General features: G+C 47.4%; 1 protein-coding gene across 18 annotated transcripts in view; it reads right to left on the bottom strand.

The window, feature by feature from the left end:
* Positions 1-1458, bottom strand: part of ADGRL3 (adhesion G protein-coupled receptor L3) — a 531565-nt gene extending 530107 nt beyond the window's left edge. For all 18 annotated transcript variants that reach the window (XM_083592813.1, XM_083592800.1, XM_083592815.1 and 15 more), the window contains exon 1: positions 1312-1458. The gene's annotated coding sequence lies outside the window, so the exon portion shown is untranslated. The remainder of the gene's footprint in view (positions 1-1311) is intronic.
* Between the last annotated feature and the right edge of the window lie 18249 nt (positions 1459-19707).

Genomic DNA, 19707 nt, shown 5'->3' with positions numbered 1-19707 from the left:
CACCTGATGGAGCACTTTGCGAAAGGCTTCTCTAACAAGAACTACAATATTTCCGCCCTTTACACACCCAAACATCTGTAAGTGTCACTCGGCCGGCCTCTGGCCATCCTTTCAAAGCAGCTAATTGCAGGAAAGGGCACAAAGTATGGAGGGCAAGGATGCCAGCCGGTCTCCCCGGCTCAGTATCAACGCCAGCAGATCTCCTCTGTGGGACATGGATGCCCTGACGGTTACAGCCAGAGGCTTGGCTCGCCTTCCACCAACACACATTTGTCCCCGGTTAACAAACCCCGCAGAGAGGAATTGCGTGAAGCACCCCAACCCTGAGACAGGGTCTTTGCAACTGGAGAGTGCGGGGGGGGGGGAATCTAAACATCTGGGCCAAAGCATCCTTATGGCGGAGAGAGAAGAAGAAGCCGAGCCGTTGCTATTGGCGACATTGAACTCCCGCCTGCTAATGAGAACAAAACGCCAGGTAGGGCCAAGACTTGGGGCGCTGCAAGGCAGGCTCCATTAGCAGCCTTTGAAGGAGCTGGGGGGGGGGGCAGGAGAGGGGGGCGATGCCTCTTGAAAGACCCTCGTGGCCCAAATGGCCCAGCAAACCAAGCCGAGGGAAGGCTGCATCCCCAAGGCAAGATACCCATCCATCCTTCCGTTGAGCAAAGGGGAGGAAGGATACCTCGCCTTTGCATCCATGGAGCGCTTTTTCCTTGTCCTCCCCCCTTGCCCCCCCCATACTAACCGGAGAAAGGTGGGGGAGGAAGCCTAATTTCCTCTCCATCCTCCTCCCCGCTTCAAAAGATGGAACCGCTCAACGTACCTGCTACCCAAAGATGGGGGGGGGGGTAGCGACAGCGAGATGCCATCCTCTTTCCGTGGCATGGCCGCCCTCTCCCCCCCCCCACCCGTAGCACACAACGGTGACACCCCCCCCCCGCGCGCACGGCCGCGATCCTTAAACCCAGCAAGCCGGAACCTCGGCGTTACCTGCCGCCAGCGAGGACCAGGCTGCTGCCGCTGCCGCTGCTTCTTCTGCCGCCGCTGCAGCGGAAGGGGGGCGCCCCTCGCTCAGCCCGCGCATCCCTCGCCCGCCGCCGGCTCCCCCTCCTCGCCTCGCTCAGCGCCGCCGAGGATGCCGCCCAGACCCCCCAGCGCCCAGGGCCATTTCCCGGGGAGGCTCCTCTGGCACAAGCCCCGCGCAGGAGGAGGAGGAGAAGGAGGCTCCGGAAGGCTCCCTCCCGCCCCGGGAGGCACAACGCGCAACGCGCAACGCACACCCGCGGGAGAGGAGGGAGAAAGGCTCGGGCTCACCTTGGCGCTGCGTCCGGAGAAGCCAGTCCCGAGGAGGAGGAGGAGGAGAAGCCGCCGCCGTGTTTGCGCCCCCAGCACCGGGAGAGAGGCCGCTGGCCGCCCGGCGGGCCGTGGTTCCTTCCTCCGCCGGGCTCCCCGCCGCCGCCACCGCCAGCCTTGCGCCCGAGCGCGCGCGCGCCCCCCGCCGCTGCGGCTGCGCTCCGCTCACTGCTGGCAGGAGGAGCAGCCGCCGCTGCAGCAGCGCCGACGCCGCCACCGACGCCCGGCTGGGCACGGGCAGCCTCCGCACCCCGACGCCGCCGCCACCGCCCGCGCCATCCCCTCGGCCCAGCCACGGGCGCGGCTGCCGACTGGAAGCGGGGAGAGCTCCGAGGGGCCTCGCCGCGCCCCGAAAGGACCACCACCCTCCGAGAGGCGGGCGGGCGGGCGAGGGTCTCCCGGCGGAAGGGGGCGCCGCTGGCTCCGGCTCTGGGCGCAAGTCTCCGCCGCGGGCGGCGGGCGAGGACCGAGCGCGGCTGGAAGCCCCCAGACCCGAAGAGGAGGAGAAGCGCACGGAAAGCCCGGATCTGGAGCGCCTCGGAGCGCGGGCTCCACCTACAGCCCAAGGAGAGGAGGGGGCGGGGAGGCGGCCGAGGGGAGGGGGCTTCGGCCGGCTTGGCTGCCTCGGCCCGCGGGGCTCCGCAAAGAGGGCGGGGGGCCAGTGGGGGTGCAGGGGGGCCGGCCGCACCGGGCGCAACATCTGGGGGTTAGGGTTAGGGGGCGCAAATTACTTGCCTTGCCCCGGGTGCTGACAATCCACGCTACGCCACTGCGGGGGGGGGGGGGGGCTCCTGCTGAGCCTTTGGGGAGGGTCTCGCTCGGGAGCCCCCAGCCCTATTTGACCAGCTTGGACCCCTCGGCCCTGGACGTTTTCTCTCCAGTTCCGTCCAAGCTTCCTTTCCCATTCCCTCCCCCCAACATGAGGTTCTCCCCACTTCTCTGGGTGCCTCTATTCTGCTCCTTGGGGACCTCACTGCTCTTAGGGGGAGCCGGCCCACCCCCTTCTCCCCATTCGCTTTTTCCATTTCCATGAGCCCTACAGTTGCCAGGGCAATCTAGAGCAGAAGCTCTCCAACTCCAATACAGTGGTACCTCGGGTTACAGACGCTTCAGGTTACAGACTCCGCTAACCCAGAAATAGTGCTTCAGGTTAAGAACTTTGCTTCAGGACGAGAACAGAAATCATGCTCCGGCGGCAGCAGGAGGCCCCATTAGCTAAAGTGGTGCTTCAGGTTAAGAACAGTTTCAGGTTAAGAACGGACATCCAGAACGAATTAAGTTCTTAACCCGAGGTACCACTGTACATCACCCTGCCAGTTTATCCATCATTTCTTTGTATTTATATTCCACTTTTTCTCCAAGGAGCTCAAGGGGGTGTACATAATTTCCCCCCATTTAATCTCCGCAGCAACCCTGTGAGCGAGGTTAGACAGGCAGCGACTGACCCCCAAGGCCCTCCAGGGAGCTTCATGGCTGAGTGGGAGTTTGGACTCTCCTCTCCCATATCCTAGTCCAGGGGCCAGCAAACTTTTTCAGCAGGGGGCCGGTCCACTGTCCCGCAGACCTTGTGGGGAGCCAGACTATATTTTGGAAAAACAAATAAATGCACAAATTCCTATGCCCCACAAAAAAGCCAGAGATGCATTTTAAATAAAAGGACACATTCTACTCATGTAAAAACACACTGATTCCCAGACCATCCGCGGGCCGGATTGAGAAGGCAATGAGGCCGGATTTGGCCCCCGGGCCATAGTTTGCCTACCCATGTCCTAGTCTGACACTCTAACCATTACTCCACATGTGCTCCTGTCATACACAGGTCTGCTGAAAGTCAATAATATGTTTATGTGGCCCTGTGTTTGATTAATTCCCACACCCAACAATGGAGATGCAGGTCAGGTTGACCAGGGCTGGATTTATCAACCAAGCTAATGAGAGATCCTGCTAGAAGGACTCTGATTTTCACAACATGGCACAGGTGCCACATCTACTTATTTTTGTCTAAAAGTGATTACTTAGATAATATTAATTATATTTGATCCTTTACAGACCCACATGTGTGGGTTAGCACAAAAGCAAAATTGCTTGTGCCTGTTTAAAAAACAAAACAAAACTCAGAGCTCACACATGAAGAGCCCCAGTAGCCGAGTTAAAATCTCATCTTTAGGCAGATTTAGTGGAGCATAGGAATAGGTTTTTTTTAACGTTTTCCAGCTCCTTAAGAAAGCTGGCCCCCTTTCCCCCTATTTCAGTAAAAGAGCCCACAGACTGTGAAGTAAGTTTAAAATGATTTACTCACAGCAGCTAGTCTCAGACTTGCATTTTCCTTAGGAGGAACAATAAAATGCTGGCAAATGTTCTTAGTTGAAAGATACACAGCAAGGCAGCCTCAGATACATATCTGTGGCAGAAAGCTAATTTAAGGCATATCTGCCTCCATCCTGTGCAGTGTGAGAGGGAAAGGAACAGGAAACAAGCCTTACTTCCTCTCTTTGGAGAAGAGGGCATCTGACATCACAGAGCCTGCTATAGTAATTTAAAACTCTGTGGCCCTTAACTCATTTACATACTAACTAGCATTGTTAGCAGCATCTTAAAAAGCAGAGACATCACCTTGCCAACAAAGGTCCGTATAGTTAAAGCTATGCTTTTCCCGGTAGTGATGTATGGAAGTGAGAGCTGGACCGTAAAGAAGGCTGATCGCCGAAGAACTGATGCTTTTGAATTCTGGTGCTGGAGGAGACTCTAGAGAGTCCCATGGACTGCAAGAAGATCAAACCTCTCCATTCTGAAGGAAATCAGCCCTGAGTGCTCATTGGAAGGACAGATCCTGAAGCTGAGGCTCCAAGACTTTGGCCACCTCATGAGAAGAGAAGACTCCCTGGAAAAGACCCTGATGTTGGGAAAGATGGAGGGCACAAGGAGAAGGGGACGACAGAGGATGAGATGGTGGGACAGTGTTCCTGAAGCTACCAGCATGAGTTTGACCAAACTGCAGGAGGCAGTTGAAGACAGGAGTGCCTGGCGTGCTCTGGTCCAGGGGGTCACAAAGAGTTGGACATGACTAAACAGCAACAACAACAACAACAAGCATTGTTAGGTTTGCTGCCAATATCCCACAAAAAGCTTACTCGCTAAAGAGGTCTTTTCAGTGGTCTGGCCTAAGATCCATTGTTTCATGATGTGGTGGTGGTTTTGATGAGGCCAATGCTGAAGGGAATAAGAGTTTATTAAGTGACCAAGTGGCCAAGACTTCCATGAGTTTTCAACTGGATCATGAAAAAGGTTTGAGATGTGCCAGTCTGCATCACTTGATATTTTAGTCTTTTCAGACCTGCTTCTCATCTTTGACCAGTCTTCCCCAGAGACTCCTGTACCATGTTGACACATTTCCCTCCTCATTCTGTTTTTTTCTCCTTCTCCTTCACACTTAACTCCTTTCTCCTTCTGTTACCCACACTTTCCCACTTCTGAAAATAGGCAAACAACTTAAAAGAAAATGGAAGCAGCACCAGTGCTGTGACTCGCAGTAGGTCAGGGTACATCTTAGTTGTGGGCCATGAGATTCGTTGGTTGAAGACCAACTTTCATGGATCATTTCTATAGTGCATAACTAGAGAACTATACTCGAAAGTGACTGACTGCTAGCTAACCAATGGAATTCACTTCCATAATATGTCCTGAATGTGGTGGCCACCAACTTGGAGGGCTTCAAAAGGGGACTGGACAAGTTTATGGAAGGTATGTCCATCTGTGGCTTTCTAGTTGCAGTGGTTATGTTACAGATAGTATAAGAGGCAAAAGAAGCCAGTGAAAACATAATGCTGGATTCAATAGCCCTCTTGGTCTGATCTTTTGTTTTTAAGGTCAGGCTAGAGTTCTTGCCATACAATCAGCTCTGGAGAACCATGTACTCTCATTGTTGTTGTTGTTTAGTCATTTAGTCGTGTCCGACTCTTCATGACCCCCTGGACCAGAGCACGCCAGGCACTCCTGTCTTCCACTGCCTCCCACAGTTTGGTCAAACTCATGCTGGTCTCTTCGAGAACACTGTCCCACCATCTCGGCCTCTGTTGTCCCCTTCTCCTTGTGCCCTCCATCTTTCCCAACATCAGGGTCTTTTCCAGGGAGTCTTCTCTTCTCATGAGGAGGCCAAAGTACTGGAGCCTCAGCTTCAGGATCTGTCCTTCCAGTGAGCACTCAGCGTTGATTTAATCTTCGTGCAGTCCATGGGACTCTCAAGAGTCTCCTCCAGCACCATAATTCAAAAGCATCCATTCTTTGGCGATCAGCCTTCTTTATGGTCCAGCTCTCACTTCCATACATCACTACTGAGAAAACCATAGCTTTAACTATATGGACCTTTGTTGGCAAGGTGATGTCTCTGCTTTTTAAGATGCTGTCTGAAGCAGCAATTACAGTAGCAAAATGAAGGCAGGTTTACAACTAGTATTTAAGTTACAAAAGTACAAAATATATATGTACTCTCATTGCATCCCTCCAAATGCACAACTCCCTCACTGTTCACTGTGGTATCTTCCTTTCCTCTCCCTCTGACTGTGCCCTTCCTGCACAAAGTTCATACGTATTCGTGACTAGGCTATAGGGAGCTGTTGAAATATGGGTCTTTGGGCCATATCCAAGCTCTGTCACGAGCACACACTCAGCTGCAAATAGGGATATATCTTGGAACTTCGCAGATCAGAGGGATAAATCTGGAATTTCGTGATCAGAGGCAGTATGTTTGTGAGCATCAGTTTCTGGAAACCGCAGGAGGAGAGTGTGCTCTTGAGCTCAGCTCCTGCTTGCAGGTTTCCCAAAGGCGTCTGGTCGGCCACTGTGAGGACAGGATGCTGCACTTTAGATGGGCCATTGCTTCACAGTAGGCTCTTCTTCAGAAGCACAGGTCCTTGCATGATAGTCACAGCACCGTCTCTCACAGCCATGTTCCTTTCTGGAGAGGCGGAAGGGAATGGAGAAAGAGAGAGGTGCTGCTTCCCCGAGGCTGCCTAGTGAACTTGCTGCAGAGGTGAAATTCGACCCATGAACAACTTGATTTGTAGCTGTGGCTTGTAGCTACTCTGTCACATAGTGCTGTGCTGAAACCTTTTCCTCCAGCTTATTGGGGGGGGGGGAGAGTTTTTTCCTCTGTGAAAGAGGCTTCTATTTGTCTGCCTCATTTACCGGGCACTTGAGAACTTCTGTTCATGCCGAGTTGATCATGGGTGGTGTGTCTTTATTTCCATTTTCTCCTGCCCCACTGCCTACACTTGTGTTAAACTACAGGAAGTCCAGAGGGACTGTCCACCAAGCATCTGAAATAGATGTGCTCACTTAATTTGTTTTTAAGGGAAGTTTGTCTTTTACCTTTAGAAATGTCTTCCTGTACTGATTTCTTTAAAAAATAAAATATTTCCGCTTAAATAAAGTAACAGCGAACAGGGACCCGGTAGGCAGTCTTCCCACCTTTTTAGATTTACAGGAAAGTTTAAGGTTGCCATGAAGTTTTCAGGGAGCATTAGGCACCCAGAAAGGCGACAGAGTGCAGATCACCTTCTGTTTCAACTTCTAAGTGCCTGCTGGATGTTTCCCCAGGCAACAAAGAATTCTTCTTTCCATAATAGTTTCATTTTTTTTATATAGTATGGTTTTATATATAATTGCCGTGAACTGCTCTGATTTTTTTTTATGAATAGGGGTATATAAATATTTTTTTATAAATAAATAAGATAAATGCAACAGAAACCTCACACAACACTGATGAGGATTTGACTGAAATCTCTGCTCGCCTACGATAATTTCAATTTCTTTTCTGTTTATGGAGAGAAATATTCATCCCTGCACAACTGATAAGGCAACACCATTTATCAAATGATAGCGTTGCCTGCACAAGCTCGCTAAAGGCCTCTGAAGGCACCAAAAATGGGGGCTCTGTTTCTGTCATGTTGGCCCCATAGGCTACACCCGAGTCAACCATTTTGATGTGAAAAGCAATCCCACAAAAATTCAATGCAGCTGTCATGGACTGGCTGAATGCCAAGGAGTGGCTGGAGGCACCAGCTAGAGAACCCTCAAGGGGACTCCCAGGGGCAGAAGGCTCAGAGCCAGGGGCTTGGTGGTGGCACAACAATGAGTAGTTAAGAGGGAGAAGAAGGGGTAGACTGGGAGGAGGAGGCTGAAGAGGTAGCAGGGTTTAGTGAGCAGCAATAGGCTGTGGTGGAGAGCAATCCAGCATCAGAGGCAGAGGCAGAGTGGAGGTAGGCTGCTGAAGAAGCCAGGGAATCTCCCCCTCCTGCTGTGACCAGCTCCCCTCGCCCCTGGTCTCCCAGAACACACAGAAAAATGAAGAAGGCGGAACAATGAGAGGCAAGACAAGGAAGCTTAGAGAACGATGGACCTTCAGTCCTCGCAACTGCCTCACTGGAGCAAGACCCACTGGAAAGAGGTAATGTGATCACTAGGCCTGTGCTGTTTTGGTTTCTTTGAATAAAGTGTTAGTTTCACTGGCACTGGATGTTTTATTGCTGACCAGTGCCTGACTCCGGTTCCTGACAGCAGCCTTACAAGGAACGGCCACCCCCTGTGCTCCAACATAGCTGTGCTGTCAGCTCTTTAACTCTTGGTCACTGAAGGTCAAACTAGTTGTGATGTTGATTGCATAATTGGTCCTTCCATGTTTGTTTGTCCCCTACTAAACAGCAGCCACCAGGGGAAGTGGTCTTGTTTGGATTGGGACCAGCAGTTGGCGGCTTTAAGCTTTGTCCCACCACCACTGTGGTCTTGATCCAAATAGCCCCTCATAACTGCTAATTGCAGCTTCCCTCATGGGGCAAATAGCAGTCACAAGAGGCAATCTGGATTGGAACCACATTTGGGAGCAAATGGCTTTTAAAAAAACCCTCCCCCCCGCCTCATTATTCCATTGTGATAGTATCATTCCATACATTAAAAACAACACCTTTCCATATGATAGGATAACAGATCTATAAAAACACCACCACCATTAAGGGTACAAATGCCAAGTGCAGAGGGGCAGTAGAAACAAAATATCAAAACAAAACCTCAGACAAAGGTAATGTAATTGGAAAATTATTTGCAATTGCAATTGCAAATACATCTGCAATACGCTTTAAAAAAAATCTAAAGTGTGTTGGCACTGATGAACAATGTAACTGTGCTCAGTAAAACAACTGGCCTGTTTTAACAGGAAAAAGGCTCACTGGGTTGGCCTGTAATCCTGCGCACGCAAGACTACCTGAATGGCAGTTGTCAGGGAACTGCCATTGGCTCAGGGGGAGAGGGGAAAAGCTGGATGGATTACAGAGAGCCCACAAAGATTGGGGGAAGCAGGCAGCTCCTCAGCGGAGGAGAGTAAGCACGCCTCCAGTGGAGAGGAGCTTCAGGGCTCGGAGGAGGTGAGGCGGTACTAGGACACCTTGGCTGAGCAAAGCGGGGAGGGGAGAGGTCCTCCGTTACCCACACCCTCCCTGCATAGCAGGCTTCCACGCCGAGAGGAGAGGCGCAGACTGGGCGTCAAGAAACTACTCTGCTGGGGAAGGTTTAAGGACCGCCCACTCTCAGATTCTGCTGGTGAATGAGCAAGACACGGAATTGAGGCGCTCTGCATGGTGAAGGGTTTTTGGCACCAATAACGAGGCATTACAGCCGACCAGGGAGGCATTTGCCTGATTGCTCTCGAGTAACCCCCTGATATCCTTACAGCAGTCATGGTCATTTTTGTGCATTCGCAATCCATTCCATATTTCAAGGAAGGTGGAACTGAGAAACCTCTGTGGTCTTTCTGGAGCTATTTTTTTGGCAGCATCTTTTCACGCTTGTGACACACAACTGCCTAGGATGAACAGACTGACCCTTCCTTGAGAAGTAGGCTCGGACTAGAGAAGACAATCGTTCCTTGGCTACTCTGTAGTACGATTTCTGTAGTGATCCCCAAACATGTCCAAGTACCTTTTCTCTTGTTTTGTAAAGCTATTTTTATTGAAGCTTGAAAAATGATGGGGGGGGGGGAATAATACAGAAATCAACATCAAATATCAAGCATTTTTAACATGAAAACAAAAAGAAAGGAAAATACTTCTGATTCTATCAGCATTAAAAAACTTATGCAAAACTCTTACACCCTAATACATTCACCTCTTCTGCTTTCCATAAATCAAGCTTTTTTTCAGTCTTCAAACCCAAATATCACAAGCTCATTTTCCTTTTTGTGCAAAAAGTCCATCAGGGGTTTGCAATCATTAAGGGGTTCCCCATAATTTCTTCATACTATGTCATATCCTGGGCATGAAATATATTTAAAGCCAGGCTTTGTTTTTTTTCCCTCTTCCGCATACAATAATTCATTTTTATTAGCCCATGCTATTTAAAAACAAAAAACAAAACCTATACAAAATTTAGTATACTATTCAACAGTTTTACTAAAGCATACAGCCTTTAAGGTGTTTAGGATAATTGAAACACATTTCCTTATTCCGGGCCTTGTTGGATTGCACAGTCCAATTCCGTCAGGAAAGTAGCAGTACAGGAGGCACTGGACAGCTCTTGGCTGCCAAAGAAGACCTCAGTGCAACCCCCTGGAGCCTGAACCACACTCCACACAAATTACTGAACCGCTTTTAGAGCAGAGATAATTGTTCCCTTAGTTGGACAAGGGCACTGAACTACCATGAATCATCATCATCATCATCATTTTTAATTTGTATACTGCCTTTCTATCTTACAATACTCGAGGCGGTTTACAAGTTGAAGAAACAAAAAATGTATATCTTATAACAATCTAATGCAATACAAAAATGTGATAATAAAACATAACTTTAAAATAGGCAACCTCCATCAAAAAAGTAACATTCAACAATCATTAGAATAGTATAAAATATCAACATATAAAAGTTAAACAGAAATCCACTCAACAGTTACAATAATATCTAAACCATAATCAATAATAAACTATAATCAGCCCCTCACTCACTGCATTTGAATGAGGCAGTTAATCACCAAGGACTGTGGAGAGTAGCAAAGGGTGCCAGGGACATGCCTTCGGAAGTATTTTGGTGGGTCGTCACATCCTTCCTCATATCTGTACACCTAAGACCGATAAGCTGCTCTTCACACTTAAAGGCACAAGCAGAGCAGATCTAACGTGCTAATTGCTGAGAAATGTCTTGTTAAAAAGCATGCAATGGAAAGTGAATCTTAAGTCTACAAAAGGAAATACCCAAATATTCTTTCATAACCCTGGAGAATGCTAAGAGACTGGCTGCACCATCACAGACGCTACTTCAGACCAGCCCCATTCTGCGAGACCTCAGAAGCAGCGGTGGTGAACCTCTGGACAACAGGACTCAATAGACCTGGACAGGCTCCTAATTTTGCCCGTGAGGCCATTTTCCTTAAACCTCATCCACCTACCCCATATCTGAGGTCAGACGTGATGTCGTGCACAGGGATAGGTAAACACATGGCTCCAAAGGAACAATTAGGAGCTTTAAAAAGTGCCTTCCCAGTTGTTCACTGGCAAGTAACTCCCTTTGAAGTTCATTTGCAGGTACAGTTTGGAATTCAAATGGACAAAGTGAGGCTCACTCACAGCGAGCCCCTTTGAGGTCATCTCTGACATCGTAATACCGTCAGATGATTGACAAGAGTGCAGCAAAAATGGGAGTTGGAAACAATCACACACAAAGTAAACTGAAAATAGCAAATACCAGGCCTTTGGATAATAAATATCTTGTTGTTGTTGTTTAGTCGTTTAGTCGTGTCCGACTCTTCGTGACCCCCTGGACCAGAGAACGCCAGGCACTCCTGTCTTCCACTGCCTCCCGCAGCTTGGTCAAACTCATGTTCGTCACTTCAACAACACTGTCCAACCATCTCGTCCTCTTCTCCTTGTGCCCTCCATCTTTCCCAACATCAGGGTCTTTTCCAGGGAGTCTTCTCTTCTCATGAGGTGGCCAAAGTATTGGAGCCTCAGCTTCAGGATCCGTCCTTCCAGTGAGCACTCAGGACTGATTTCCTTAAGAATGGAGAGGTTTGATCTTCTTGCAGTCCATGGGACTCTCAAGATTCTCCTCCAGCACCATAATTCAAAAGCATCAAGCCCCTTCGCCACGGTAAGGCAGTGATCCATGAAGGGGGATAAATATCTTAAACCCCTTTTAAATGTGTTTGTGGGAGCGGGTGAGGGGGAGTTACTGGTTTGTGGGGAGTTTTTTGTTCTTGTTTTAATCATTTATTGAAAACAATATAACTCAGGTGGTTAGGAAGGCCCGACAGAGACTCTATTTCCTCAGGGTCTTGCGAAAGAACAATGTTAAACAACAATTGATGACCTCCTTCTACCGGTCCACAACAGAAAGTGTCCTCTCACATTGTATCAAAGTGTGGTAAGTTGGCTTGACAGCCACGGACAGAAAGTCTCTACAGAGGGTGGTGAATACAGCTCATGATATCATGGGCTGTCCCGTGAGTCTGTTAGATGACATCGCAAGGGATCGTTGCCTTAGGAGAGCGAGAAAAATTCTCAGGGACGATTCACACCCTGGCCAGCACCTTTTTAATTTTCTACCCTCGGGCAGGAAATATAGAAGTATAATCAGTCGTACCAACAGGCTAAAAACAGTTTCTATCCGTGAGCTGTTAGGCTGCTTAATGGAAAATAATATAGTGCAACTGACTTTTGGGGTTGGTGTGTTGTGCGACAAGCACACAGAGTGCAATGAGATTGAGTGTTTGTGGGGGGGAGGCTCGGTTAATTTCATTGTACACAGGTTGTACATTGACAATATAGGTATTGTTTGTTTGCTTGTTTGTTTTGTGCATTTATCTTGTATTTTTATGTTGTGAACTGCCCTGAGATCTGTGGGTGAAGGGTGGCACACTAACTAACTAACTAACTAAATGTGACTTAGTCAGTTGTTTATCTCTCTTCCAGAGCAGCGAATTTCCCCTGCTCCACCCGCTTCCAATGTCAGTGTGGGGCAGGGGAAACAGAAGCTAAGCTTACAGGTAACATAAGAATAGGTAAGTAGGCATGATCTCTGTGGATTGTCTCATTTGAGCCTCACAAGCACCCGCACTAAGCAGAGAGAAAGTGACTTCCCCAAGGCTGCTCAGTGAGTGGAGTTTTGAACCCTGGCCCAAGTCCAAAACAATTGTCTGCTACACCAAAATCAGGGCCAAATCTAAGGTGATAAGTGCAGTTCCTTCCTTCTATCTTTAAATACACTTAATAAGGTAAAGGTAAAGGGACCCCTGACCATTAGGTCCAGTCGTGGCCGACTCTGGGGTTGCGGCGCTCATCTCGCTTTAATGGCCAAGGGAGCCGGCGTACAGCTTCCGGGTCATGTGGCCGGCAGGACTAAGCCGCTTCTGGCGAACCAGAGCAGCGCACGGAAACGCCGTTTACCTTCCCGCCGGAGCAGTACCTATTTATCTACTTTCATTTTGACATGCTTTCAAACTGCTAGGTTGGGAGGAACAGGGACCGAGCAACAGGAGCTCACCCCATCGCAGGGATTCGAACTGCCGACCTTCTGATCGGCAAGTCCTAGGCTCTGTGGTTTAACCCACAGCGCCACCCGCGTCCCACTAAATACACTTAATAGTAAGTGTTTATTGAGACTGCAGAGCATAGCAAGGGGCTTAACCCTTTCGCTTCTCACTATTATACTGATGACAATGGATTTCACCAATCGCTATCACTGGATGTTTCCTAGGCCAATAGCAGTTACCAGAGATTTTTGTGGGGACTGCAGTGGAGGGCAAAGGATTAAACCCACCCAAACCCCTTGTGGCATTAAGCGAAAAAGAAAGAGAAACAGAGCTGCACTTGTCGCTAAATATATTTTTTAAGAAACTCAGGGCGAAGGTTCATGAGGATGTAAATGTGCAGTAAATATACACATGCAAACTTTTATGTTAGGATACAAAGTTAGGCCAACTTTCCGAGAGAGAAAGCACAAGCTCAGTCTCTAGCTGCCTGCACTTAATTTGAATTTGGGCAAAGCTTCACTGGCACTGCACTCTGCAGGGCTCCCAGCTGCCTTGTAAGCAATATTTAAAGGGGGGAGCAGGAGCCCAGCCTAAAAGACCCAAGTGTTGACACCCTACCATAGCCCTGGTATCGCATCCTGTTTGGTCCTAAAATCCTTGAAAAGTCATGAAGTTAAAAAAAAGGCCCAATCCTTGGATGTCTCAGAATGCCACAGATGATGTTTCCAGTGTGACATTTGCCGTACTATCACAAACATTGCTCACTAGTCTGTAGGGAAATGTACATTTTTATATTAGGTTTTCTAAAATTACTATGGAGCAACGCAACCACTAACCACCATGTTCTAGCTCTGAGGAGCTGCTTTGTTTATATACACATATTGTAAAATTTATTTTCATCTAGAATATTGTAACTATTTATTTGCAGCAAGGGTGGGATTAGTGTGGGTGGTCTGGGAAAATTGAGAATTTAGTGCTGGGGGACATTCATTTTGGTCAGATTAGCCTTAGGAAGGATATGATAGGAGGCTGGATGGGAAAAACTTTGGATGAGCATGGTGCGTATTGGAGAAGGGAAAAGAGAGAATGAGAGGCCGTATGATAGCCATCTTCAAATATGGCCAATATTGGTGGTTGTGAGCTTTCTTCCCAGTATGCACAAATACAACACTCTGCTGCCCAGGTTTCCTACTCCAAAAAGTCCATTGGGAGGGGCTCTCATTTTGTTTTCCCTCTGGACTTTAATTGAAGTTAGATTTTTTTTTAATTTAAAATATATTTTTATTTGTTGTAAAGTGCAAAGTGATTTTATTACAACCAAACAGAATATAAAATACTGTGAACCAAAATAAACAAAGCAAGTGGGGGAATCTGAAGAGTGCAGACCACTGGAGAGATTATTTGTAGAAAGAAATAAAAGATACAATCACCCCTCAGCCGCCTTGAAAATAAGGTAAGTGCATGAAAAGCCCATGAGAATTTCACTGAATTTTTCTCTCCCCTTTGATTATTTTTCCACTGGAATTTCTTTTTCTCATTAAGTGATAGAAAATGGTAAAAACAAAAACGCAGGAGGCGATTTCTTTTTGACTCAGCACTAATCTGCACCCCTTCCCCTATTTGTATCGGTCTCTTCGAGCCCTAACTCTGTGTTACATCAATTTCTGGTTCTCAGATTCAGGATTGTCTCATTTCATTCCTGGTGACATAATAGTTCAACTGTCAATACCAAGATAGTCATCTCATTAGAAACACAAGGCCTGGTTAAACATCTTGCAAAGGTTGTGACATCAGCAAGACTGTCAGTCTTATGCTCAGCTGGTGGGACATTTAAAGGGGGGCAGCCTCTATGCACCCCTCCATTGGGCGCTCAAGACTATCCAAATAAGGAAAAGCTACGAAGCTGGTGGTAGTTTGTAGTGTTCATTCTCCTGCATCGTAAAATTTCCAGTCTATGTCACACAAGCAATTCCCAAATGAGACTGCGTTATGTGGTTAGTACCACAGCAGCCGACTATGGCAGTTTATAGCAGAACTGTGTAATGGATTGTTGCTGGCATCCAAAGCAGAGCTCAAGTCATATTTTGTACTCCTATTACCAAGTGATTGAAGGGGATTTGTGCCTCTTGCTTCTGGAGAGAACATAGATTTACGTAGGGATGAGGGAATAGCAGTTCCCATCCTCGTATTAGGTCATATGTCCGTATAGTTAAAGCTCTGGTTTTCCCAGTAGTGATGTATGGAAGTGAGAGCTGGACCATCAAGAAGGCTGACTGCTGAAGAATTGATGCTTTTGAATTATGGCACTGGAGGAGACTCTTGAGAGTCCCATGGACTGCAAGAAGATCAAGATTTCCATTCTGAAGGAAATCAGCCCTGAGTGCTCACTGCAAGGACAGATCCTGAATGTTTACAAACCAAAAGATGGTTCCCCCCTGAGCAGTAGATGGAACACAGAAATATGCCTTATGCAGTCATAGAATCACAGAATTGGAAGGGACCGCAAGGTTCATCTAATCAACCCCCCTGCGATGTAGGAATCTTCTGCCCAACGCAGGGCTTGAACCCGCAGCCCTGAGATTAAGAGTCTCAGCCTCTACCAACTGAGCTATTCAGTTGGCCAGACCATCTACTTCTGTATCGTCTCCAAGGACAGGCAGAAGTGCTGCAGTTTCAGGCCAGGTTCTCTCCCAGCCTAACCTGGACATGTTGGGAATCCAGTCTGGGACTTTCTGTGTGCAAAGCAGATGTTCTGCCATGGATCTGCAGGAACTATGCGATTATGTCATTGTGATGGCCTGGGAATCTGATTCAGAGGCTGAACCAGTGGAATCCCAGCCTGCACAGGAGTCCCCGCCTCCAGGGCCGGCTGAGCCGGGGCAGGGCCTTGAATCTGAAGGGCCCTCACCTGTGCTGGATCCTCAGGAGCAGACACCAGATGAATCCACTCTGGCTCCGGAGGTGATGGAGGACCCATTGCCTGCAGGTGCTCCTCTCCCAGCCCTGTCAGGGGAAGGTGAGGCTGCCTCTGGGTCCAGTAACCCTCCAGTCTCTCCTGAGCTGCAGAGGCTCAGGGCAGAGAGGCGGAGGGAACTAAGTTCTATCAGGAGGAGTGCTCACCTTAAGGCCAGGAGAGGCGAGTCACCTGTGGGCCGGGACCGCACCTGGCCTCAGAGAAGATAAAGGCCAGTCAGCCCAGTCCCAGGTTGCGGGAGCAACGACGTCGGAGACCTGTTCCTGCCAGCACCCTGACCTGCTCTTCTGGAGTTCCTGACCACGCCTGGCTCCTTGCCTTGGACCCCGCTTCGCCCTTGGCGGACAGCCTCCAGACCCTCGACCCAGGACCGGACTCAGACCACGCCGCACGGTAACTCCCCCCCCCGGGACCAGCACAGTCATTCAGCAGAGCTGCAGTAAGAAAAACAGTGTGTGTGGGATATGACTAGAACTGAGCTACCTAAAGATCCTGATGATGGACAGAAGAGCTCCGAAGGACGGAGGAACCAAGTGAGGAACCTGACCCAACTGACCTGCTTTCCTATCTCCTCCCCTTTCAGCTAAGTGTACAAATGTTCCGGCTTACCTAGGAAAGAATTCCTGGAATCCCCACCTGAACACACAATAAAATAATGTATCCTATTTGTTTTGGCCAGAGGCTAGTACCAAGCTCGTTGACATGAACTTAAAAGAGCAATTGACTAAAATATTTCTATCAGCATTACTCTCAGATGATAAATTAATGTAATCTACGCCAAAGGAAATACACAAAAGGCCACAAAAATTATCCAAGTCATAAACAGAACGCTTCATAGTTGGGCAACCTTGCCATATTTTTCATCGCTGCATTTCTGAAAAAAAAAAATAGCATTAGGTGCCTTTCTCCTCAGAGGAAGTCCCAGTCCCACTTCAGGAGGGAAAGGGGTTCGAAAAGGCAGGTGGACTGAAATGGAATGTATAGGAAATATATACATGAAAATGGTGACTAATCTGTTGCATATTGCCGACGTTGCAACACAAACCTCAAGTTTAACATCTGTTTGGAATTGCTGGAAGAAGTAAACAGCTTTGGGGTGGGTGGGGCAAATGGAACTTTAATGCACCCCACCAGCTAAAGGTAAAGGATTTAAGATGAATCCTCCACCATCATCTGAGACAGAATCTCTAGGACAGACCAGAACCACCATGACACCATACCTCCTAAAACCAACTTGAACAGCTGGTGCAACAGCATACCGTAGCCTAGTAAATGGTATCAAAATCTGGTGGGAGGTCCAGGAGCTCTAATAGGTTTATGCTCCTACCATCTATTCCTTTGAGAAGTCATCTAACAGGGCAACGAATCCAGTCCAATAGCCAGCTTCATCCAATACCACCACTTTGTGCAAGAATGGAATACTGGACACTGAGATATCTTACTCCAAAGGGTCCCTAGACTATCTTGGCTGTGAGTCCTGGAAGACCTGCTCCCTGCCTTGCAGAACTTTTCTCACCTGGCCTAGGAGGATTGGGACCTGACTAACTCTGGCTACAAAAGCTGAGGCTGCTGAAGAGCTCAGAGACCGTCTTGTCTGTAAGTCCTGGAAGATCTGCTATCTGCCTTGCAGTTCTATTCCTACCTGGTCCCTGAGGGCAAGGCTCTGAATGACTCCAGCCACAAAAGGGAAGGCCTCTGAGGAAAAGGAAAAGGAAAAGGAAATGGAAAAGGACCCCGGGCGGTTAAGGGTCCTGAACAGAATATTGGGCTGAGATATTGCTGAGGGGTTTTCGTTGTTTTCATTGTTGCTACTGTCACTAATACTACATTTTAAAACCTTTAATTTAAATCTTATCACGATTTATGTGGAAATTGTTCAGTTTGGCTGTGGACTTTTTGATATGTTTTATTTATTGCTTATGACTACTTTTGTTATGTCTGTAATTATGTATTTTTTCATGTTGTAAGCCGCCTGGAGCATGGTTTGAACAAATAAAATGATATATATTTATGTACACAGTGGTACCTCGGGTTACAGACGCTTCAGGTTACAGTGGTAGCTCAGGTTAAGTACTTAATTCGTTCCGGAGGTCCGTTCTTAACCTGAACCTATTCTTATCCTGAAGCACCCCTTTAGCTAATGGGGCCTCCCGCTGCCGCCGCACCACCGGAGCACGATTTCTGTTTTTATCCTGAAGCAAAGTTCCTAACCTGAAGCACTATTTCTGGGTTAGCGGAGTGTGTAACCTGAAGCGTATGTAACCCGAGGTACCACTGTACAGACACTTCAGGTTACAGGCTCTGCTAACCCAGAAATAGTACCTCAGGTTAAGAACTTTGCTTCAGGATGAGAACAGAAATCTCACGGAGGCGGCGTGGCAGCAGTGGGAGACTCCATTAGCTAAAGTGGTGTCTCAGATTAAGAACAGTTTCAGGTTAAGAACGGACCTCCGGAACGAATTAAGTTCTTAACCGGAGGCACCACTGTCTACGTAGATGTAGCTTCTTTAAAAGAGGTCTCATCGTTGCCTCATTTTGGGACAGTAGGAGCTACCCCATCCCTCAAGAAGCCATTCACAACCCATGAGGCCCACAAGTCCAAACCCATTCTGGCATATTTCAGAAGACTCCTCTGAACCGTTTGTCTAGATCCTCGGGTTGTACAAGCTGAAAGGTCTCCAAAACAATATGACCAGGGTACTACTTCGAACCATCTCTGACTCTGTATCAAATATGTCATCCATGTCAAGTGACTTTATCTGAAAAATTTATTGCTAATTCCTCTCATTGGAGGAATTCCACACAGTGGAAAAAAAGATTTTACGATACATGTAGGATACCTAATTTATGGATGTGGGTATACCAATGACTAATATAAGGGAATGGATTTTTATGAATACGAGCAGTTTGGGAGGTTTCTGTCTTTAAGGAATATTGTATGGAATTACAATAAAAATATCTTAAAGTAGTATGTGAAAATCCATATTGGTGCTATTTATACGGTATGGGTCAGCTAGTCTCAATCTTTCTCCATATAACTCCTGCTGTTATAATAAACAAATTAATCAGAGAGTGATATTACATAGTATGTCAAATTGGGACACTTGTGGTATATGCACATAAATATAATTTTATAAGAGCGATACTGCTGTATCTTTGAAGAAGGTATAAACAAAATGAATCAATATGCTTCTAAAATACATCAATATTTTCAAGGTGGCTGTAACTGGAAAATATGACGCAGTGTAGAAGCCATTAGAAGTTGCAGAGGTCAGTTAAAAATGGCCAGTTAGTATGATATATGGAATCCTTAAGGAACCATACTCTGAAGACACACAACCATACCAGAAGAGATGGGAGCAAGATCTGCGCATCACAATTCGGGCTAAAGGATTGCATTGGTGGGACAAGAAAGTTGGGAGAAATTAAATTGCAATACATTTGAAGGAGAATTTTTATAAAATGTGACACCACTGGCACTTAACCTCATATAACTTAAAGCTTATTTTAATAACCTGTTTTATGATAATTGCTGGTGCTGTGGATAAGCACATGCAAATTATATTCATATATTCTGGGACTGTGATGAAATTAAAAAATATTGGCAATTGATATATTATTATACAGTATTGTATTATATTTCAAGAACATTACAGGCTATGACAGCTCTGGAATCCCTTAACAAGTTATATCCACTTACCTGGGATAAAGCCCCATTGAATTCAACTAAGAAGACATGTATAGGATCACATATTTAGGGAGCACTTCTAAGTGCCCGGCCAAGTGGGGCTGAACTCACTGGGTCTCTGGGTGAGGAAGAAGGTCAACCAGAGGCGGCCTCCTTGTGGCAGTTGTGCAAATCTCTGGTGCCA

Source organism: Podarcis filfolensis (genome assembly GCF_964270895.1).
Source record: "Podarcis filfolensis genome assembly, chromosome: 17".
Taxonomy (NCBI): domain Eukaryota; kingdom Metazoa; phylum Chordata; class Lepidosauria; order Squamata; family Lacertidae; genus Podarcis; species Podarcis filfolensis.
This window is presented reverse-complemented; position numbering and strand designations above follow the sequence as displayed.